The 24627-nt window shown below is 51.9% G+C and overlaps 1 pseudogene across 1 annotated transcript; it reads left to right on the top strand.

Moving 5' to 3' along the window:
- Nucleotides 1–7127: 7127 nt before the first annotated feature.
- On the top strand, nt 7128–24082 carry LOC147109856 (large ribosomal subunit protein bL17m-like; annotated as a pseudogene). The gene is made up of 4 exons (XR_015080360.1): nt 7128–7360; nt 11969–12161; nt 21049–21117; nt 22317–24082. The product of XR_015080360.1 is annotated as a large ribosomal subunit protein bL17m-like (transcript).
- The last annotated feature ends 545 nt before the right edge of the window (nt 24083–24627 follow it).

Raw genomic sequence — 24627 nt, 5'->3', positions numbered from 1 at the left:
CATGGATGCCTACTCCTCTGCACCGTGGACGCCGCGGGGAACGACAGACAGCCTGGGACACGGTAGGACCATCTCATAGCGCCGTGCCACCCCAGCCACATCCCAGCAACGGCCCAACTACCGCAGCAGTGTCCCAAGGCCAGACAGCAGTGCCCCAAGGCCAGAAATGCTACTTCTGTGGCCAGGCCAAACACCCCAGAGCGCGCTGCCCAGCGAAAAACGCGACCTGCTCGGGCTGCGGGAAGAAGGGACACTACGCCAGCGTCTGCAGAGCCAAAGCCACCCCGAACCCCAGCAGCGCCGTGTGTGGACCGTGCGGGCCGCCATCTTGGGCCTCCCCAGCCATGTGCGAACCACCGGAACAGCAGCCATTTTGGACGCCTCCAGCCACATGGGGATCATGGACGCCGCCACCTTGGACGACAGCCGGGACACAACAGGCCCCCAACACCGCCTCATCTGATACCCGCAGCGACACACCGACCCCTACGCTGGCCTCCGTTACGCTGGACCAAGCGAGACCGCACCAACTGGCCCGGTCCACAATGGACATTAAGGTAAATGGTCACGAAACAATCTGCCTTTTTGACTCTGGGAGCACGGAGAGCTTCATCCACCCCGACACGGTGCGGCGTTGCTCTCTCCCAGTCCTGCCTGCGCACCAGCGGATTTCTATGGCCTCCGAGTCCCAGTCGGTGGACATTGGCGGCTACTGCATGGTGACACTCTTAGTAGACGGGACTGTGTACGATAATTTTAAACTTCTGGTCCTGCCCGACCTCTGCGCTGCCGTTCTACTGGGGTTAGATTTTCAGTGCCACCTTAAAAGTGTTACGATGGCGTACGGTGGACCCCTCCCCCCACTCACAGTCCGCAGCCAGCAGCTTCAAAATTGCCCGCCGCGCACCAGGTGCAACCTCTCCACACTCAGAGTCACCCCCCCCCCACTGTTTGCTAACCTCACCCCCGACTGTAAGCTGATCGCCACAAAGAGCAGGCGATACAGTGCTGGGGACAGGGTTTTCATTAAAACCGAAGTAGAGCGGCTCCTGAAGGAGGGGATTATTGAGGGCAGCACCAGCCCCTGGCGAGCCCAGGTTGTGGTCGTTAAGACCGGCGAGGAGCAGCGCCTGGTCATCGACTACAGCCAGACAATAAATCGCTACACCCTGCTGGACGCTTACCCACTCCCCCGCATAGCTGATATGATCAACCAGATCGCGCAGTACCGCGTCTTCTCGACCATTGACCTGAAATCAGCGTACCACCAGCTCCCTATCCGCCCTGAGGACCGCCAGTATACTGCCTTTGAGGCAAACGGCCGCCTCTATAACTTCCTTAGGGTTCCCTTTGGCGTCACCAACGGGGTCTCCGTCTTCCAAAGGGAGATGGACCGGATGGTCGATCAAAATGCGTTGCAGGCCACTTTCCCATATCTGGACAATGTGACCATCTGCGGCCATGACTTGCAGGACCATGACGCAAACCTCAAAAAATTCCTCTGCACCGCCCAACTCCTGAACCTGACATATAACAAGGAGAAGTGCATATTCCGCACAACCCGCCTCGCCATCCTTGGCTGTGTTGTGGAACACTGAGTCATCGGTCCCGACCCCGACCGGATGCATCCCCTTATGGAACTCCCACTGCCCCACTGCCTCAAGGCCCTGAAGAGGTGCCTAGGGTTTTTCTCCTATTACGCCCAGTGGGTCCCCTACTATGCGGACAAGGCCCGTCCGCTGATCAAGTCCACCTCTTTTCCCGTGACGGCAGAGGCCCGCTTAGCCTTCCACCGTATCAAGGAAGACATTGCCAAAGCCACCATGCACGCAGTGGACAAATCCATCCCCTTCCAGGTGGAAAGCGACGCGTCTGACTTTGCCCTGGCCGCTACCCTTAATCAGGCGGGGAGACCCGTGGCCTTCTTTTCACGAACCCTCCAGGGCCCGGAGACCAGACACTCCGCTGTTGAGAAGGAGGCCCAGGCTATTGTGGAGGCTGTGCGTCATTGGAGGCACTACCTGGCCGGAAAACGATTTACCCTGCTCACTGACCAGCGTTCAGTTGCTTTTATGTTTAACAACAAGCAGAGGGGCAAAATCAAAAACGACAAGATCTTGAGGTGGAGAATCGAACTTTCCACCTACAATTACGAGATCTTGTACCGGCCCGGGAAGCTCAATGAACCCCCGGATGCTCTATCGCATGGCACCTGCGCCAGCGCGCAGATCGATAGACTGCGGGCCCTCCACAATGACCTCTGCCACCCGGGGGTCACCAGGTTCTTCCACTTCATCAAGGCCCGCAACCTGCCTTACTCCATTGAGGAGGTCAGGACCATGACCAGGAACTGCCAAGTCTGCGCTGAGTGCAAACCGCACTTTTATAGACCAGACAGGGCTCACCTGATAAAAGCCATTCGCCCCTTCAAGCGCCTGAGCGTTGATTTTAAAGGGCCTCTCCCCTCCTCCGACCGCAATGTGTACTTCCTCAACATTATTGATGAGTACTCCCGTTTCCCGTTCGCCATCCCCTGCCCAGACATGACCAGTGCCACGGTCATTAAATGCCTGAACGACCTCTTCACCCTGTTCGGTTTCCCCAGCTATATCCATAGCGACCGGGGCTCATCGTTTATGAGCGACGAACTCCGCCAGTACCTGCTCGCTAGGGGTATTGCCACAAGCAGGACCACCAGTTACAACCCCCGGGGGAACGGACAGGTGGAAAGAGAGAATGCGACAGTTTGGAAGGCCGCCCTGCTAGCCTTAAAGTCTAGGGGCCTTCCGACCTCCCGCTAGCAGGATGTGCTCCCCGATGCGCTCCACTCTATTCGGTCACTGCTCTGCACTGCCACTAACACCACCCCTCATGAGAAAATGTTTGTCTTCCCAAGGAAGTCCACATCGGGGACATCGCTACCGCCATGGCTGACGTCCCCAGGGCCGGTCCTACTGAGAAGACACGTGAGGACCCATAAAACGGACCCCCTGGTCGAGAGGGTCGACCTCCTCCACGCCAACCCCCAGTATGCTTACATTGTGTACCCGGACGGGCGGGAGGACACAGTCTCCATACGAGACCTCGCACCCTCGGGGGCCGCAGTAACCCACTACCCACTACCACCACCCCCCACGACCCAATATCCAGCCCCAGCAGACGGCAGGCCTGGGCCCCGCGACCCGCTCGACACCTACGAGGACTACACACCAGTGCCCCAGCCTACGTGGGACTCGACGCCGGAAGCTTCACTACCCCTGCCGTCGCCACGTCGATCACAGCGGCAGACAAGACCTCCGGAGAGACTCCAATACACTAACTTTTAATACACTTCACCCCGCCGGACTCATTTTTAAACAAGGGGTGAATGTGGTAAACCACTGTTTGTATTCCACTGTGTACATGCCTGTACATGTCTCGACTGACTCCTCCCACGAGTCCAGGTATAAAGGTGACTGCTCCACAGTCCCTCTGTATTCTGGACCGGTCGACCACTCGAGGCACACCTTCATTCTCTTGTTAATAAAAGCCTGTTAGTTACTCGCTTAATCTCAGTCTTTTGAGTTATTGATAGCGCATCAACAGTGGAGAAGTGTCTCTCATCCAGAGATCTGCTGTACTGCCTGTGAGACACGCTGGAGCCTGCTTAAGTAGGGGCCAGGTATGGGCGGAGCCCTACACATAATACAATACAGGTAAGGAAATGGAACTGAAACTAAACTCCCCTGCTTGTCACAGTCACAGGCACAATCAAACACAGAGAATACAGCGTGCCTGATGAATGGCATATTTCATCACAGTGGGATTTCAAAATGTTCCCTCTGATATAAACTGCAGCATCTGCAGAATGTGTTTAATCTCCGTGAGTCTTTGTCCCGCCGAGCTGTCACAGCCCCTTTATTCTGATGGTGAGAGATCGCTGGGATCGATGTTGTCTTTATGCAGTCTGGTTACATCTGCGTTGGTAAAGGTGCCGATCACAAAATATACCGTGCTAATAAATATAGCGACTGAATAATTGTTTCCCATGAGATTTCGTGAACAGATGATCAGTAAAATGCAGTTATGGTAGTTTTCAAAGTTTAAGAAAGTATCGACAAAAGTTTAAGCAGAAGCTGAAATTGAAAATTGTAAAGTTGGTTGAAACGTGTAATTTATTTGACCCAGGCTCGACAGACCGAAATGTGTTTTAATTTGTATTATTCTGTGTTATATTTAAAATATTTCCATGCAAACTGATTGATGTGTGTCTACATTGTCCAAGTAAAATCTATGTTGATGTACAGTGTTATTCGAACATTTTTAAACAAGCAATTTGTGATCTGATTAATTGTCATTGAGCAGTTTATTTAACGCTAATATATTTTAGTCTCCAGCCAGTTATAGATAACGGCCGAGGGCACAAAATTGTGCTTTGTAAGTCTGAGGCGGTGTTAAAGCGATGAGACGGTTGTGTAATACAACGGCAGGAAATGATATACCGTCCGAATAAATTCTGAAAGATCAGTGCAACTTAAGGGCCTCCGATGTCATTTTAAACTCAAGTGAAATGTGAGCGATTTAGGTCAAGCCTTTGATCACTGCCTTAAGTTCACTAAATACAACCAAATAAAGTCAGCAATGGGCATCAGTGGCCAAGCCCGGGGTCCCGGAACACCACTCCCCAAATACAGACAGTGCTGAGTAAACGGAGGGTGGAAACATAAGAGCCCAGAAGAATCGGATGTCACCGGCACAAAAGCGACGCTGGAACCTGAGCTTGGAAATACCCGAACAGGACGGTGAGTTTTCATGTCAAAGAAACACTGAACAAAACTCAAAGTAACAGCGACTGTTTCACTCGGGTCCAACTGGCGTCACCTCACTCCGAGTAACACTATTGGCGGGGAGTTTGAGGAAATGACTATCGTCTTATGAATTATATATAAATATATATTATAAAGTATGATGAATAATCATTAATCACTGTGTTATTTCCTACAACAGAACTCTGGTCTTTTTCATCAATTTCCTCAAAGCAATCGTGCAAAGTAAGTAGTGAGAGGGAGAGCGCTCTGCAAATGATTGGATACAAGCTACAACAACTTGGATTTATATAGCGCCTTTAACAAAGCAAAATGATCCATGGTGGAAAATGATACAAGAGCTTCCCTCCTCCTTATGTCCTGATAATTGAACCCTTTCCGCCTCGGTACCATTCTGGTGAATTTGTGCTGCGCCCCCTCCAAGGCCAATATATCCTACCTGAGGTGCGGGGCCCAGGACTGAACACAGTATCTAAATGGGGTCTAACCAGAGCTTTATATAAATGTAACACAACTTCCACCCTGTGTATTCCTGCCCCGTCAGATAAAGGCAAACATTCCATTAGCCTGTTAAGTTATTTGTTGTACTGGTCCACTCGCTGTTAGTGATTTCTGTACTTGGACCCCTAGATCTCTCTGCACCTCCACTGTTCCGAGTTTCACACCATTTAGAAAATACTCTGATCTATTTCTGTTGTGTCCAAAGTGGATGACCTCAAACTTCACCACATTGAACTGCATCTGTCCCAGTACAGACACATGGGCAGTGTAGAGGGAGCTTTACTCTGTATCTAACCCGTGCTGTACCTGCCCTGGGAGTGTTTGATGGGACAGTGTAGAGGGAGCTTTACTCTGTATCTAACCCGTGCTGTATCTGCCCTGGGAGTGTTTGATGGGACAGTGTAGAGGGAGCTTTACTCTGTATCTAACCTGTGCTGTACCTGCCCTGGGATTGTTTGATGGGATAGTGTAGAGGGAGCTTTACTCTGTATCTAACCCGTGCTGTACCTGCCCTGGGACTGTTTGATGGGACAGTGTAGAGGGAGCTTTACTCTGTATCTAACCCATGCTGTACCTGCCCTGGGAGTGTTTGATGGGGCAGTGTAGAGGGAGCTTTACTCTGTATCTAACCCGTGCTGTACCTGCCCTGGGAGTGTTTGATGGGGCAGTGTAGAGGGAGCTTTACTCTGTATCTACCCCGTGCTGTACCTGCCCTGGGGGTGTTTGATGGGACAGTGTAGAAGGAGCTTTACTCTGTATCTAACCCGTGCCATGCCTGCCCTGGGACTGTTTGATGGGACAGTGTAGAGGGAGCTTTACTCTGTATCTAACCCGTGCTGTACCTGCCCTGAGAGTGTTTGATGGGACAGTGTAGAGGGAGCTTTACTCTGTATCTAACCCGTGCTGTACCTGCCCTGAGAGTGTTTGATGGGATAGTGTAGAGGGAGCTTTACTCTGTATCTAACCCGTGCTGTACCTGCCCTGAGAGTGTTTGATGGGATAGTGTAGAGGGAGCTTTACTCTGTATCTAACCCATGCTGTACCTGCCCTGAGAGTGTTTGATGGGACAGTGTAGAGGGAGCTTTACTCTGTATCTAACCCGTGCTGTACCTGCCCTGAGAGTGTTTGATGGGATAGTGTAGAGGGAGCTTTACTCTGTACCTAACCTGTGCTGTACCTGCCCTGAGAGTGTTTGATGGGACAGTGTAGATGGTGATGCAAAAACCAAATTTTCTGAAGACGGGGGTAAATGTTGATTTCGAAACAGGAGGAAAAGAACGACGATTAAGTGGGGGAGGGACGGGAGGAAATGCATCTTATTAACTCGTGTTAGCTGTGGCTCAGTGGGTACCACACTCGCCTCTGACTCACAATATTGTGGGTTCAAGTCCCACTCCAGGGATTTGTAGCACAGAAATCTAGGCTGACACTCCAGTGCAGTGCTGAGGGAGAGCTGCACTGTCGGAGGTGCCATCTTTCGGATGAGACGTTAAATTGAGGCCCCGTCTGCGCTCTCAGGTGGACGTAAGAGATCGAAGAAGAGCCGGGGCATTATCCCCGGTGTCCTGGCCAATGTTTATCCCTCAATCATCATCACTAAAAAAAATTATCAGGTGATTATCACATTGCTGTTTGTGGGAGCTTGCTGTGCGCAAATTGGATACCGCCTTTCTCACATTACAACAGTGACTACACATCCAAAAGTACTTCATTGGCTGTAAAGCGCTTTGCGACGTCCGGTGGTCGTGAAAAGCGTGACATAAATGCAAGTCTTTCATTCTTCTTATTTTTATTCTGGAAATGACAGAATTGCCGCTGATCCGAGGGGAGTTAGGCGGAACGTTTGTTGGTGGGGCGAGGTGCGCCGGCCGGCGGGTTTAGCGCGAGGACGCGGGGCCGGAAGAAAGATGGCGGCGCCCATGTGAGGGGGAAAAGCGGCTTCTTGTTGTTCAAATGAGGAAGAAAACCGGGTTTAAAAAACCCGCCACGGCCGCGGAGAAAGAGCCGCTCTGAGAGTGGGCACCGCTAGTCGCCGATAAGGCCCCGGAGTTGGGGTAAGTGGGGCCGGAGAGGCGCCGGGAGCGGAAATGAGTGGGCGGGCTGGGCCCTGGAGACTAGGCCCAGGTCCCCTTCCTCCTCCCCCAGCCTCAGGCCCAGGACCCACATTCAGCCCAGTTCAACCTGAGCAGCACTTTCACATTCCACTCAAACTTCTCATTCACTTCAACCTCTTACACTTAGAAACATTAGCTCATTTTAACCCCTCTTTAATTTTATTGTAATCTATTTGATTAAAAAAAACATGATTTTAATCTCGTAAATATAAATTTATTTTCTATTTTTTTAAACCTAACCTTATTAAAAGAAAGAAAAACTTGCATTTATATAGCGCCTTTCACGACCACCGGACGTCTCGAAGCGCTTTACAGACAATTAAGTTTGAACTGTAGTCATGTGGGAAATGCGGCAGCCAATTTGTGCACAGCAAGCTCCCACAAACAGCAATGTGTTTAGAAACATAGAAGATAGGAGCAGGAGTAGGCTATTCGGCCCCACGAGCCAGCTCCACCATTCAATGAGATCATGGCTGATCATCCAAACTCAGTACCCTGTCCCTGCCTTCTCCCCATATCCCTTGATCCCTTTAGCCTTAAAAAATATATCTAACTCCTTGAATATATTTCATGAATTGGCCTCAACTGCCTTCTGTGGTAGAGAATTCCACAGGTTCACCACTCTCTGGGTGAAGAAATTCCTCCTCATTTTTGTCCTAAATGGCTTACAGGTTATCCTTAGACTGTGACCCCTGGTTCTGGACTCCCCGAACATCGGGAACACCCTTCCTGCATCTAGTCTGTCTAGTCCTGTTAGAATTTTATAATTTTCAATGAGTTCCCCTCTCATTCTTCTAAACTCCAGCGAATATAAGCCCAATCGACTCAATCTCTCCTCATACGTCATTCCTGCCATCCCAGGTATCAGTCTGGTGAATCTTCGCTGCACTCTTTCCATGACAAGAACATCCTTCCTCAGATAAGGCGACCAAAACTGCACACAATACTCAAGGTGTGGTCTCACGAAGGCCCTGTACAACTGCAGCAAGACATCCTTGTTCCTGTACTCGAACCCTCTCGCTACGAAGGCCAACATACCATTTGCCTTCTTAACCGCCTGCTGCACCTGCATGCTTACCTTCAGCGACTGATGCACAAGGACACCCAGGTCTCATTGCACTTTCCCATCTCCCAATCTATTGCCGTTCAGATAATAATCTGCCTTCCTGTTTTTGCCACCAAAGTGGATAACCTTGCATTCATCCACATTGTACTGCATCTGCCATGCATCTGCCCAATCACCCAACCTGTCTAAATCATACTGGAGTTTCTCGGCATCCTCCTCACAGCACACACGCCCACCCTGCTTTGTGTCGTCTGCAAACTTGGCGATATTACATCTAGTTTCCTCGCCTAGATCATTAATATATATTATGAATAGTTGGGGTCCTAGGACCGATCCTTGCGGTACCCCACTAGTCACTGCCTGCCACTCGGAAAAAGACCCATTTATTCCAACTCATTGCTTCCTGTCTGCCAACCAGTTCTCTATCCAAGTCAGTACCTTGCCCCCAATCCCATGTGCCTTAACTTTACACGCTAATCTCTTATTCGAAAGCCTTCTGAAAGTCCAAATACACTACATCCACTGGTTCTCCCTTATCTATTCTACCAGTTACATCCTCAAAAATTCCAGTAGATTAGTCAAGCACGATTTAGCTTTTGTAAATCCATGTTGACTTTGTCCGATCCTGTCACTGTTATCCAAGTGCTCTGCTATTACATCTTTTATAATGGACTCTAGCATTTTCCCCACTACTGATGTCAGGCTTACCGGTCTATAAATCCCCGTTTTCTCTCTACCACCTTTTTTGAAATGTGGGGTAACATTAGCTACCCTCCAATCCATGGGAACTGTCCCAGAAACTATAGAATTTTGGAAGATGACCAGCAATGCATCTACTATTTCTAGGGCCACTTCCTTAAGTACCCTAGGATGTAGATTATCAGACCCTGGGGATTTATCGGCCTTCAATCCCGTCAATTTCCCCAACACCATTTCCCTACAAATACTGATTTCATTCAGTTCCTCCCTCTCATTAGACCCGATGGCCTAGAAATTCACTATAGCCCTGTTTGGGGCGCCAGCCTCGCCAGGGCGCTAAAAGTAGCGCCCCGGAAGCAGGCGCAGCCGTCCGCCGGAAATTCAGTTGGAGCGCCCCAGAGGGAAGCGCGGTGCTACTGGAGGCGCCCCGCATCCCTCTTGGGGTGCTGCAACTGAATATCGCTGCGCAACGTGCCGCAGCGCCACACACTGCGGCACGTTGTGCTGCGGTACTGCAGGCCTTCCCTTCTTAAAGGGGAGGGGCCTTGTGCAGTGCGATCTGGGGCCCAGCTGGGCTCCCGAGGCCGGCAAAAGAGCCCAGCGCCGAGGAGAAGTGCCGGGCTCTTGGAACGCAGTCGGCACTCCGCAGGGGGTTGTGGGGGGGGGGGGTGCTCAGGAGGCCGGGGATGGCAGTGCGGAGAGGTGCTGGCAGGCGGCCAGCAACAGAAATGGCCGCCCCGCACCTCTCCTTTAATTAGCGCCTTTATCGCCGCAGGTAGGCCCCCCTGAACTGATCGCACATAGCGTCCGGCGTTAAAGCAGGGGGCGCATCTAATATCGTGATCGGGGCGTCAGTGGGGCGCTGCGCACACCGATGACGTCATCGGTAGTGGCGCAGTGCTAACGGCTAGCGCCGCCATTCGCATCCCGCTGAATTTAGCGGGAGGCATGGCCAGTGGCTGCCAACCCACTTAGCGCCCTCTTAAGGTGCTAACTGGTGGCGCAGCCCACTGAATTTCTAGGCCGATGTTCCTCGACATCTCTGGGAGGTTATTTGTGTCCTCCTTTGTGAAGACAGAACCAAAGTATGTATTTAATTGGTCTGCCATTTCTTTGTTCCCCATTATAAATTCCCCTGATTCTGACTGCAAGGGACCTACGCTTGACTTCACCAATCTTGACTTCTCCAAGCACTTTACAGCCAATTAAGTTTGAACTGTAGACACTGTTGTAATGTGGGAAATGCGGCAGCCAATTTGTGCACAGCAAGTTCCCACAAACAGCAATGTGATAATGACCAGATAATCTGTTTTTGTTATGTTGGTTGAGGGATAAATATTGTCAATACACTGGTAATAATTCCCCTACTCTTCTTCGAAATAGTGCCATGGGCTCTTTTACGTCCACCTGAGAGAGCAGATGGGGCCTCGGTTTAACGTCTCATCTGAAAGACGGCACCTCCGACAGTGTAGCACTCCCTCAGCGTGGCACTCGAGTGTCAGCCTGGATTTATATGCTACAAGTCCCTGGAGTGCAACTTGAACCCTCAACCTTTTGACTCAGAGGCGAGTGTGTTCTTCTAGGTGGTAGAGGTGGTGGGTTTGGGAGGTGCTGCTGAAGAAGCCTTGGCGAGTTGCTGCAGTGCATCTTGTAGATGGTACACACTGCAGCCACGGTACGCCAGTGGTGGAGGGAGTGAATGTTCAAGGTGGCGGATGGGGTGCCAATCAAGCGGGCTACTTTGTCTTGGATGGTGTCGAGCTTCTTGTGTGTTGTTGGAGCTGCACTCATCCAGGCAAGTGGGAGATGGGGGCGGGGGGGATGGCTGTTTGAACGGGCAGGGTGGTTGGAGGTTGGAGTTCATGTGATGATATCTCCAGGAATACCTGCAACCAGAGTTAGCAGCCCAAGTGAGCTGGGGGTCAGTGATCAGTGTGGGACGGGGTCCGGGGGGGGGCGGTGATCAGTGTGGTTCGGGGTCCGGGGGGGTGATCAGTGTGGGACGGGGTCCGGGGCGGGGGGTCAGTGATCAGTGTGGGACGGGGTCCGGGGGGGGGAGCGGTGATCAGTGTGGTTCGGGGTCCGGGGGGGTGATCAGTGTGGGACGGGGTCCAGGGCAGGGGGTCAGTGATCAGTGTGGGACGGGGTCTGGGGGGTCAGTGATCAGTGTGGGACGGGGTCTGGGGGGTCAGTGATCAGTGTGGGACGGGGTCTGGGGGGTTGGTGATCAGTGTGGGATGGGGTCTGGGAGGGCGGTGATCAGTGTGGGACGGGGTCTGGGGGGTCAGTGATCACTGTGGGTCGGGGTCCGGGGGGTCAGTGATCACTGTGGGTCGGGGTCCGGGGGGGGGCAGTGATCAGTGTGGGACGGGGTCCGGGGTGGGGTCAGTGATCACTGTGGGACGGGGTCCGGGGGGTCAGTGATCACTGTGGGTCGGGGTCCGGGGGGGGGCAGTGATCAGTGTGGGACGGGGTCCGGGGTGGGGTCAGTGATCACTGTGGGACGGGGTCCGGGGGGGCGGTGATCAGTGTGGGACGGGGTCCGGGGGGGCGGTGATCAGTGTGGGACGGGGTCCGGGGGGTCGGTGATCATTGTGGGTCGGGGTCCGGGGGGGGCAGTGATCAGTGTGGGACGGGGTCCGGGGGGTCGGTGATCAGTGTGGGACGGGGACGGTGATGAATGGCGGACGGGATCAGGGTGTTTCTGGGTCGCGCTGTGACGTGACGCTGGGATTGTGACGGTTGAATTCTCACCTTTGCTCCGGTCTCTGATCCCCCCCCAGACTCCCGGCCCCTCGGAAGGATGCATCTCACCGCTGCCCTCTGGATCAGTCATGGGCGAGTTTACCGTCGGATGGGGCTCGGACCCCGGTCCCGGATCGATATGTTGCGGAACTTGTGACAGCGTTGGTGCGACACGAGAGGATTGAAACCACCCTGGCCCGGGCTGATGAGATGAGGTTTTACACTGAGAAGGTAATCACTTCCACCCTTCGAACACCCCGTTTATCTTGTTCCTTCCTGCCGTCTGCCCAGGCTGCTGTTACTCTGCTTTCCCCCGAATCAACAACGTGCATTTATATAGCGCCTTTCAGGACCACCGGACGTCCCAAAGCGCTTTTCAGCCAATGAAGTACTTTTGAAGTGTTGTCACTGTTGTAATGTGGGAAACGCGGCAGCCAATTTGTGCACAGCAAGCTCCCACAAACTGCAATGTGACAATGACCAGATAATCTGTTTTATTGATATTGATTGAACGGTAAATATTGGCCAGGACACCGGGGATAACTCCACTGTCGGAGGTGCTGCCTTTCAGATGAGACGTTAAACCGAGGCCCCGTCTGCTCTCAGGTGGACGTAAAAGATCCCGCGGCACTAATTCGAAGAAGAGCAGGGGAGTTCTCCCCGGTGTCCTGGCCAATATTTATCCCTCAACCAACATCACTAGAAAACAGATTATCTGGTCATCATCACATTGCTGTTTGTGGGAGCTTGCTGTGTACAAATTAGCTGCTGCGTTTCCTACATTACAACAGTGACTACACTTCAAAAGTACTTCATTGGCTGTAAATCACTTTGGGATGTTTGGTGGTCGTGAAAGGCGCTATATAAATGCAAGTCTTTCTTTTAAATGTACTGGATCCAGCTCTGGACACACAGACATAAGGGAGACATTCGACTACTAGGGGCATCACAGAGTAGAGCCACGAGACCGATCCCCGGTGCCAGAGGGACTGAGTTGTGTGGAGAGACTTGGGCGATTCAACCTGGAAAAGAGGCTCCCTAAAAACTCCCTCCCAAACAGCACTGTGAGAGCGCCTTCACCACACGGACTGCAGCGGTTCAAGAAGGCACCTCACCGCCACCTTCTCGAGGGCAACTAGGGATGGGCAATAAATGCTGGCCTTGCCAGCAACGCCCACAACCCATGAATGCATTTTTTTAAAAGACCAGATCATCTGTTTTTACTGATTATTGGTTGAGGGATAAATATTAGCCCAGGACACTTGGAATAACTTCTCCTGCTCTTTTTCCAATAGTGGCCGCAGGGTCTTTTATGTCTACCTGAGAAGGCAGACGAGGCCTCGGTTTAACGACTTATTCGAATGACGGTACCGCACTCCCTCAGTACTGCCCCTCCGACAGTGCGGCGCTCCCTCAGTACTGCCCCTCCGACAGTGCAGCGCTCCCTCAATACTGCCCCTCCGACCATGCAGCGCTCCCTCAGTACTGCCCCTCCGACAGTGCGGCGCTCCCTCAGTACTGCTCCTCCGACAGTGTAGCGCTCCCTCAGTACTGCCCCTCTGACAGTGCAGCGCTCCCTCAGTACTGCCCCTCCGACAGTGCAGTGCTCCCTCAGTACTGCCCCTCCGACCATGCAGCGCTCCCTCAGTACTGCCCCTCTGACATTGCGGCGCTCCCTCAGTACGGCCCCTCTGACAGTGCAGCGCTCCCTCAGTACTGCCCCTCTGACAGTGCGGCGCTCCCTCAGTACTGCCCCTCCGACCATGCAGCGCTCTCTCAGTACTGCCCCTCTGACAGTGCAGTGCTCCCTCAGTACTGCCCCTCTGACATTGCGGCGCTCCCTCAGTACGGCCCCTCTGACAGTGCGGCGCTCCCTCAGTACTGCCCCTCCGACCATGCAGCGCTCTCTCAGTACTGCCCCTCTGACATTGCGGCGCTCCCTCAGTACTGCCCCTCTGACTGTGCGGCGCACCCTCAGTACTGGAGTGGGCCTTTGGTGTAGCGGTAGCATCCCCGCCGCTGGGCCAGAAGGTGTAGGGTTTCGAACCCCACTCCAGACAGTCCCGACAAGTGGAGTCGGAGCTCCGGCTCTAAATTCTGGGTTGACATCCAGCGGGATACTTGCGTCCGTGGGTGTGGGTAGCCCCCCCCCCGCCCCCCCCCCCCCCTCGTATGGGTTGTGGGAGCCCGTAAAACTCTTCCGCCCTAATGGCTGGTATGAAGATGGTTACGGTCACTGAAGGAGCGTTAACGCGGCCAGAAATCCTTCTGCCACTTAATACAATTCCCCAAAGGGAACAGTGTGAAGCCACGTACGACGACGACCCTCAGTACTGCCCCTCTGACAGTGCGGCGCTCCCTCAGTACTGCCCCTCTGACATTGCAGCGCTCCCTCAGTACTGCCCCTCTGACAGTGCGGCGCTCCCTCAGTACTCATCCTCCGACAGTGCAGCGCTCCCTCGGTACTGCCCCTCTGACAGTGCGGCGCTCCCTCAGTACTGCCCCTCTGACAGTGTGGCGCTCCCTCAGTACTGCCCCTCTGACAGTGTGGCGCTCCCTCAGCACTGCCCCTCTGACAGTGCAGCGCTCCCTCAGTACTGCCCCTCTGACAGTGCGGCGCTCCCTCAGTACTGCCCCTCTGACAGTGCAGCGCTCCCTCAGTACTGCCCCTCCGACAGTGTGGCGCTCCCTCAGCACTGCCCCTCCGACAGTGCGGCGCTCCCTCATTACTGCGCTGGGAGTGTCGGCCTGGATTATGTACTGAAGTTTCTGGACTGAGGCTCGAACCGACCATCTGACTCGGAGGCGAGAGTGAGTGTTACCCACTGAGCCAGAGAGGTGACTTGAGATCCTGGGACTATTTGCACTGGAGCAGAGAAGGCTAAGAGGAGATTTAATAGGGTTTTTAAAAATGAGAATGAGTTTTGATGGAGTGAATGGGGACAATAAATTTCCTGTGCTCGGGGAGTCAGTGACGTGAGCCCATCAATTTAACGAGTGTTCTGAGAGGGATTAGTAGAAATTTCTGTACACAGAGGTGTTGAAGCACGGAATGCTCCCATAGAATCTCTCAGCACAGAAGGAGGCCATTCGGCCCCTCGTGCCTGTGCCGGCTCTTTGAAGAGCTCTCCAATTAGTTCCCACTCCCCCTGCTCTTTCCCCAGAGCCCTGCAAATATCTCCTTTTCAAGTATTTATCCAATTCTCTTTTGAAAGTTATTATTGAATCTGCTTCCACCGGCCTTTCAGGCAGCGCATTCCAGATCACAACAACTCGCTGCGTAAAAAAATAATCTCCTCATCTCCCCTCTGGTTCTTTTGCCAATTATCTTAACTCTGTGCCCTCTGGTTACCGACCCTCCTGCCAGTGGGAACAGTTTCTCCTCATTTACTCGATCAAAACCCCTCATGATTTTGAACGCTGCTCTTTACGAGAATGGTTCCAGGGATGAGGGGCTTCAGTTATGTGGCGAGACTGGAGGAGCTGGGATTGTTCTCCTTAGAGCAGAGAAGGTTAAGGGGAAGATTGTATTCAAAATCATAAATGGTTTTGAGAGTAAATGAGGAGAAACTGTGTCCAGTGGTAGAAGGGTCGGTAACCAGAGGACACAGATTGAAGGTGATTGGTTAAAGAACCAGCGGGGAGATGAGATTTTTTTTTACACAGCAAGTTGTTGTTGTAGTGTCCGCGTAACAATAACACACGGACTGCAGGAGAACGGTAATAAGAGGTGTTTACTGAACAGAGGGTATGCTGGAACTGAAAGTACAGAAGCCTGCTAGGGCTTTTTAGACAGGTGTGGTCACTGCCGGTACTGCAGTATAGAATCAGTTCTTCTCTTAAAGGTACATACACAACAATTCCTCCCCTTTTAGATAAACAGTACATAACATTCATTTAACAATTGAATAATAACTAATTACAATTACAATTTTCTTTGTACTATATACATCAGCTGAAAGTAATCAGTTATAAATTCAGTCTTTGAGGAGGCTTCCTGATCCTGTCTGGATAGCGCCTTTCTCGAGTATCCTGTTCTTGCGGCGGAGTCGATTCTGGCTCATTGTCATTGGTTGGTTCGTCAGATTCCAATACCACTGATTCTGAGGTAGACGCAATCTGTACTTCGGGTTCATCACCAGGTGCGCATGCTCGTGGTATGGGTTTGACTTGTTCCTGTGACTCCAGAATTTGGTCAGCATGGCGTCTCACGATGCTCTCTCCAACGTCCACTGTGTACATTAGTGGTCCCTGCCGTGTGCATATCGTTCCTGGCTGCCATTTTTCTGTTCGGTAGTCGCGGGCCAAGACTGGTTGCCCTATCTTGAAGCTCCTGGTTGGCTTTTCATTGATGTGCTGGAATTGCTTATTCTCAACATCTCGTCTTATGTTTGGTTTGAGCAAGTCCAGGCGACATCTTAACCTTCGGTTAAAGAACATCATGGCTGGAGCTTGGTTGGTGACTGCATGTGTCGCATGTGTAAGCAAACAAGAAATTATCCATCTTGTGTTGCAGTGGTATGTTGTCGTTATACATCGCCTTTATTGCTTTTTTAAAGGTTTGAACAAACCTCTCAGCCAATCCATTTGTGGCTGGATGATATGGGGCGCATGTGTAATGCTTTACCCCATTATTCCTCAAAAACCTCTGGAAATCCTCGGACACAAACTGTGGTCCATTGTCGGAGCAAATCTGTTCTGGCAAGCCATTCCTGGCGAAGATGGTCCGTAGGACTGCAATAGTTTTCTCCGTGGTGGTGGAGGACATTTTGATGACCTCTGGCCATTTCGAATGTGCATCCATGGCGATTAAAAACATTGAGTCCATAAATGGACCAGCAAAACCAATGTGTACCCGTTGCCATGGAGATGAGGGCCACTCCCATGGGTGTAGTGGGGCCTGTGGTGGAGCGTTTTGGACTTTCTCGCATCCTGTGCATCTCTTGGTCATTTCCTCGATTTCTTTATCGATTCCCGGCCACCACACAAATGCCCTGGCTAGGCTTTTCATTTTTACCCCTCCCAGCTGACCCTCATGAAGCTCATTGAGCACTCTTTCTCTCAACTTGGGTGGAATTACCACTCGGGATCTACACATCAAGGTCCCCCGGCACACTGACAGCTGTTCTCTCCTTGGCGAGAATGCTGGCAACAGTAAGTCGCCATGTGCTGGCCATCCCTTCGCCATCAAATCATAGACCCGAGAGAGTGTCGGGTCATTTCGGGTTTCCTTCTCTATACTTGAGTTTGTAACAGGTAGACATTCGACTATGGTTGAATGGAATATCTCAACAGGGTCCACTGTAGGTGCTTCCTCCACCGTAGGCAGCGGCAGGCGCGACAGCCCATCAGCGTTTCCATGCTGTTTCGTGCCCTTATGCTCTATGTCGTATTGATGTGCCCCTAGAAAAAGGGACCATCTTTGCAGCCGTTGCGCCGTCATCACCGGAACGCCCTTCTTTGGGTTAAAAATGGAGACAAGAGGCTGGTGATCAGTCGGTAAGGTGAATTTCTGCCCGTGCAGATAGTGATTGAACTTCTTCACCCCCCACACCAGGCTGAGGGCCTCCCTGTCAATCTGGGCGTAGTTACGCTCGGCTGAAGTTAACGAGCGTGACGCAAAGGCTATTGGCCTCTCTGAACCGTCAAGGAATTTGTGCGACAGCACTGCTCCAATGCCGTAGGGAGACGCATCACATGCAAACCGAATCGGTAGTGATGGATTGTAGTGGGCCAATACTTCTTTTGAAGTGATTAGGCATTTACATTTCTGAAAGGCACGCTTACACTCATCACTCCATTTCCATGCAACTCCAGTTTGCAGCAGGGCGTTCAGCGGGTGCAGAATTGTAGACAAGTTTGGCAAGAACTTATGGTAGTAGTTCACCAACCCGAGGAACGACCTCGGTTGTGACACATTTTCCGGTGCTGGAGCCTTGACTACTGCCTCAATCTTGTCTGGGGACTTATGTAACCTCTCTTCATCAATCACGTGGCCGCAATACGAGATTTGTTTCCTGAAAAACTCGCATTTGGGGCGGTTGGCTCGTAGCCCATATTTTTGTAATCTAGTGAGCCAGGTTGGCAAGGTGTTCACTGTCATTTCCGCCCGTAACCAGGATGTTGTCCAAATAACACTGGGTCCCCGAGATCCCTTGCAGGACTTGTTCCATCACTCTCTGCCAAATTGCCGGAGCTGATGCTACCCCGAATACCAGTCGGTTGTACTGGTAAAGACCTTTGTGAGTGTTTATCGTGAGGTATTTTCTAGATGATTCATCTACCTCCATTTGTAGATACGCTTGGGCCAGATCAATCTTCGTAAAGCGTTTCCCTCCAGATAGTGAGGCGAAAATATCTTCTATCCGCGGAACTGGATATTGTACTGTTTGAAGGACTGGGTTCACAGTTACCTTAAAGTCCCCACAGATGCGAACCTTCTTCGGTTCCCCAGGCGTGCTGCTCAATGATTTCTTCATTACAGGAACGATGGGTGTGGCCCACTCGCTCCAGTCCACCTTGGACAGCACACCCGCACACTCCAGACTCTCCAGCTCTGCTTCGACGGCTGGGCGGATCGCATACGGTACCGGTCTGACCGTAAAAAATTTAGGGTTTGCGTTATCTTCAATTTTTATCGTTGCCGTCACGCCTTTTAGAGTCCCAAGTCCTTGCTGGAACACCTCTTTCACGTCAGTTAGAATTTTTGACAGTCGTCCAGGTGTGGCGTCGTCATCCTTTTTGTCAGCCACAGCTAGCGCCTGAATGGAATGCCAATCCAATTGTATTTTCCGGATCCATTCACGTCCCAATAATGGCGGTCCTCCACCTTGTAGTATATATAGATACAGTTCCTGTGTTTCCTTGCCGTTGTATTTAACGGGCACCCTTATTTTTCCTCTGGGGTAGACTTTTTGCCCCGTATATGTCTTCAAGACAATGGACGTATCCTTCAAGGGAATGTGTGAGAATAGCCGCTCGTAGTCTCGTCGATTCATGACTGTTGGGGCTGATCCTGTGTCCAATTCCATCTTTACTTGGGACCCTGCTATCATGAGGGTGACCCAAATGGTTCGGTGATCCTCCTTTGCGATCACGTTGTGTAACTTTAGACAACTTAGTCTCCTGCTCCCGGAGTCATTATCACTCTTCTGGTCTTCTGAACTACTGTCCGTCATCTTTTGTACTTTCTTGTACTTTTCCTTAGTAGTTCTTTTAGTGTTGGTTTTCTTTCCCGACCTGCAGACTCATGCTATGTGTCCCACTTTTCCACATTGCCTGCATACTTTGTCCTTAGCCCAGCAATCCTTCTGGTCATGGTTTGTTCTGCCACAGCGATAGCACTTTTCTGCTCCATATGCCATTTCATTGGTGCTATATTCTTGCGGTTTCTGTTGTATTTCCGCAGCTCCCCGTGCTGCTGCTTCGTAGGATGCTGCAATGCTGAAAGCCTTTTCTAGCATAAGGTCCTTTTCCGAAAGTAGCCGTTTCTGGGTTCCTTCACTCTGGAGCCCGCAGACAAACTTATCCCTTAAGGTATCTGCCAGTCCTGCTCCGAACTGGCAGTGCTTCGATAACTTGCGTAGTTCCGTAAGATAGTCAGCATTACTCTCATCTTTGTGCTGTTTCTTTTATGGAACTTGAATCTTTCTGCTATCAGCAGCGGTGTCGGGTTTAGATGTTCCTGTAAGATATTGACAATCTCTTCAAAGCTTTTCTCCATTGGTTTAGCTGGGGTAATTAAATTCCGCAATAGGCCGTACGTTCTCGCGCCCATCAAATTTAATAATACCGACGCCTTCTTTTCATCGGCCACCCCATTTGCCTTGCAGTACACTTCATTTCTTTCCACATACGTGGTCCAGTCTTCTATTTCGTTGTCGAAAGCAGTGATACTGCCACTCTTCGGCATCTTGGGTGGTTTAAAATGGCGCCTCCCGCGCTTTTCCTTCTTCCCCAATGGATTAAAATGGCGCCTCCCGCGCTTTTCCTTCTTCCCCTTGCTGCCAATGCTGCTCCGAGTGTTCTAAATAGTAATGGCGGCGCCCCGCGGCTTTGGCGCGTCTCTTTTCCTTCCCCTCTTTTATTTTCTCTAACGCTGCCCGGCTCTTGAGCACCAACCGCGCCCTCTGCGCTCCACCCTCTCTCTCTCTTTTCCTTCCCGACGACGTTGCACGGCCCCCTTGCAGAGCCGCTCGATCGAGCTCAAGCCCGCCGCAGTCCGGAAGGGTCAGCGCACTACCTGCTACCAGCACGATTTGCTGGAACACCTTGACTGGGGAGCCAAGCCCAGCTCTCCACAGCTTCCCCTGCGATTCACTGAACTCCGATGGATCACTGGGCGGTTGCCCACGGTCGACACCCGTTGCTCTGGCTTCGACCTCCAAGAAGCTTCTTTTCAGGGATGGATCCCCGTGAGGTGATGCAGTACTGCAACTGAGTTCGAACCTGCTCATCGCCACTGTAGTGTCCGCGTATCAATAACACACGGACTGCAGGAGAATGGTAATAAGAGGTGTTTACTGAACAGAGGGTATGCTGGAACTGAAAGTACAGAAGCCTGCTACGGCTTTATATACAGGTGTGATCACTGCCGGTACTGCAGTATAAAAGCAGTTCTCTCTTAAAGGTACATACACAACAGTTGTGATCTGGAATGTGCTGCCCGAAAGGCCGGTGGAAGCAGATTCAATAATAACTTTCAAAAGGGAATTGGATAAATACTTGAAAAGGAAACATTTTCCGGGCTCTGGTGAAAGAGCAGGGGAGTGGGTCCAAAGAGCCAACAGAGGCACGATGGGCCGAATGGCCTCCTCCTGCGCTGTATCATTCTATGATTCTGTTAAATCTGCCCTAAACCTTCTCTGCTCGAAGAACAATCCCAGCTTCTCCAATCCCCCACGTCACTGAATCCATGGGGAGGAGGTTGAGGCCGAGACCATGGCCTCTGTGAAAGGGGGAATTTGGGATCAATATTTGTCGATGGAGAGAGCGGGGCAGTGGGATGGGTTTGGGGATTGCTCGCGTACAGAAGGAGGGCAGGCTCGAGGGGCCGACTGGCCTCTGTCTGTGCTGGGAAGGAGCCTGCGGGTTTGACTGTTCTGCCCTTGCTTTCCAGCTGGTGGATTACGCCAAGCGAGGGGACACGGACGAGAAAGCCATGAAGATGGCCGACTTCTGGCTGACGGTCAGTATCTCTGGCGCGGGGGCGGGGTGGGGGGGGGAGGGGGCCCGCGGGGTCTTCGGGGTCGGCCTGTGTCGCGAGCGTCACTCCGCCACGCCCGCGATCTCGCCGCGCTGGCCATCGCAAAGAGCCTTGGCTACTTGCATTTCTATAGCGCCTTTCACTACCTCAGGACGTCCCACAGCACCTTACAGCCAATGAAGTACTTTTTTTTGAAGTGTAGTCTCTGTTGTAATGTAGGAAACCCGGCAGCCAATTTGTGCACAGCAAGCTCCCACATACAAGTGTGATCATCACCAGATGTTGGTTGAGGGATAAATATTCGTCACAGGACAGCGGGGAGAACTCCCCTGCTCCTCTTCAAAATAGTGGCTGCGGATCTTTTGCATTCACTTGAGAGGGCAGACGGAGCCTCGTGTTTAACCTCTCATCTGAAAGGTGACACCTCTGACAGTCAATCGCTCTGACAATGCGGCACTCCCTCAGCACTGCCCCTCCGACAGTGCGGCGCTCCCTCAGCACTGCCCCTCCGACAATGCGGCGCTCCCTCAGCACTGCCCCTCCGACAGTGCGGCACTCCCTCAGCACTACCCCTCCGACAGTGCGGCGCTCCCTCAGTGCTGCCCCTCCGACAGTGCAACGCTCCCTCAGCACTGCCCCTCCGACAGTGCGGTGCTCTCTCAGTACTGCCCCTCCGACAGTGCGATGCTCCCTCAGTTGCCCCGCCGACAGTGCAATGCTCCCTCAGCACTGCCCCTACGACAATGCGGCGCTCCCTCAGTACGGCCCCTCCGACAGTGCGGCGCTCCCTCAGTACTGCCCCTCCGACAGTGCGATGCTCCCTCAGTACTGCCCCTCCGACAGTGCGGTGCTCCCTCAGTACTGCCCCTCCGACAGAGCAATGCTCCCTCAGTACAGCCCCTCCGACAATGCGGCGCACCCTCAGTACGGCCCCTGCAACAGTGCGGCGCTCCCTCAGTACTGCCCCTCCGACAGTACAGCGCTCCCTCAGTACTGCACTGGGAGTGTCGGGCCTGGTTTATGGGCTCAAGTCTCTGGAGTGGGGCTCGAACCCATGACCTTCTGACTCGGAGGCGAGAGTGAGCTGTAACTGAGAAGGGAGAGTTCTTATTGGGCCCGGTTGAGGGGAGGGGAAGAGCGGAATATTTCTAGGAATAAAACTCTTTTTCTGTTTCTGTCAGGAGAAAGATCTCATCCCGAAGCTCTTCAAGGTCCTGGCTCCGCGATTCCAGGACCACCGGCGGGGGAGTTCCGTGTGGATGATGCAGATTCCCACCCGGGAGAACTTGGACCGGGCCAAGATGGCGGTCATCGAGTACCGGCACAACCCGCTGCCGCCCCTCCTCGCGCGGCGGCAAGGGGCCAACGAGAAGACCCTGCTCAACCAGCTGCTGAAGGGGTACAGGGAGGAGGGGGCCTGGGGCAGGGCCTCGGGCTCAGGCGAGTCCCAGGCTTCGAGTGCGGCCTAGCTGGGAGCTTGACCGGCGGAGTGCAAGGAAGTGATGTGTGATCGATCACCCGCCCCTCCCCCTCCCACCCCCGGGGGATGACCTTCTGCTATTGGCCCGCCTGGGAACAAATCTGGGGGCGGATTCCCGGAGTCACACTGGAATGACGGCCTCCTGGGAATCGCCGACAGCCTCGGGCCTGAATCTGCGCAGCCCGACATCTTTTCCATCGACATATCATCCATCCAATTACATAGGTTATAAGCATTAATGTTATTAGTACTATACATCCATTAAGCAGGTCTTTCTCCCAAGCCTTCGCTCGTTCGTAGTAATAGTCTGTCTGCTCGATGGGTATCTGCCCAGGAGGTTTCTGTAACAATTACCATCGAACAGCATACATTACTACTTTATCAAGGTCATGTATATTGCTTCCATTTCCTTTTTTCTTTTTTGTTTTCTACGTTTTTTACAGGCGGCACATGCTGCTATTCCCATTCCTATCGCCAAAACCAATTGTACTGTAACTAGTATGTGAGACGTAATGCTGTCCCATGGGTGGATGTTGACATTCATCCCCCAATCCCACAGCTTCTTATACCATGGGACCTCCTGTAGTTCTACTTCTATGTCCCTTTCTAGTTCCCCAAGGTTCCTTTGCAACATTACGTATTGTTTCACCATTTTACTTAAGCCCTCTTTTATCTCTTGCAGATCCCCTTGCAGGCGGGGTATTGGAGCCCCCACCGGATCTTCATAATTGACCAATTCGTCCCTTAAACTATCTGTCACATTTAGTTTCATTTCCTCCCTTGAGTGTACATACACCAATCTGGTGTGTCCAATTGTCACAGGGATCTTTGGTGTAAAGCAGAAGTTAGGCATTGTGATTACACATACAAGGTTACTATATTGGTGCTCAGTCTCTGTGGTGGCTATACAATACTCCCCTCTGTCTCTATATCCCGAGCGGATGTGATGGTGATCGATGTGATAATTCCAACATGCACCCCTCTGTCTTATTATAGCTGCACTCATCCTTAGTGCCTTCTCCTACCGGATGTGGGCATATCTTAAGCGTACCTTTCCCATGGCATCCATTTAGGGAGACTCCTCTTATAGTACCATTCTTCCTGATGGCATAGGTATCAATTGGATAGTATTGGAGGTATGTCTCACCCCTCACTATGCCTATGTTTGTTACCTGGTACTGTGGGTATGGAGTCGTGTCTAGTCTCACCACTGGTATCATGAGTACCATGCCTATCATTGCTGTCACTTCTGCTTTGCATTTTTGTATCACTGGATATACTCTGGTCATCCCCTTGAGGGTACAGGCACTCAGAGGGCCTGGATTCTGGCTCAGGCCATAGAGCTGTGTGCTGTTAATCCAGTCTGGTCCCTCACCTCGTTGTATCTGTGCCAGATTGTGTTTTAACTGTCCGGTGGTCCATTGGCCATAGGCATGGCACAAGCCTCTCCCTACCCCATCTTTTGCCTGTTCCTCATATCCCTATGGTTTGGTTTGTTGATAGTGCCAACATGGTTTCTATAACTTTGATTCCCTCGAGTAATTTCCTTATCGTATGTTCTCCCAACTCTGATTCTTGTTGAAGCAAACCAGTTTCTTTCTCTAAAATCTGTTGTATTACCCTTTGTAATTGTTCCACACTACTCTGGACTCCTTGTATATCCAGGGCATTAATGAATGACGTCCCCGTATTTATTCCCGTGAGTACATCGTTTCCTAAGCCCCTCTTAATTCTTTGGTGGAATGCAGCATGTCCCCTGAAACTAGAAGCCCCTGTTGCATCAGCAGCTTGGTTAATTACATTCCTTATCATATATGCATACAACTCTCTAGTTTTAGTAAATCTTTCACAATATCCTGGCCATTGTAGCATGGTTAAGTTCATTAGTACCGGTACAATTTCATGTCTCACATTATCATACAATTGTTCTCCCTCGGTAAATAACACCAGTCCATTTTCGGGCCCAGGCGTCCATTTCGGACACCTTCGTTCTTCAGGTGTTGTTGTGATTG

Source organism: Somniosus microcephalus, chromosome 12 (genome assembly GCF_052327205.1).
Source record: "Somniosus microcephalus isolate GS21.2 chromosome 12, FLI_Smic_1.0, whole genome shotgun sequence".
In the NCBI taxonomy this organism is placed as follows: Eukaryota; Metazoa; Chordata; class Chondrichthyes; order Squaliformes; family Somniosidae; genus Somniosus; species Somniosus microcephalus.
Note: the sequence above shows the minus strand (reverse complement) of the source record. Positions and strands in the feature narration are given on the sequence as shown.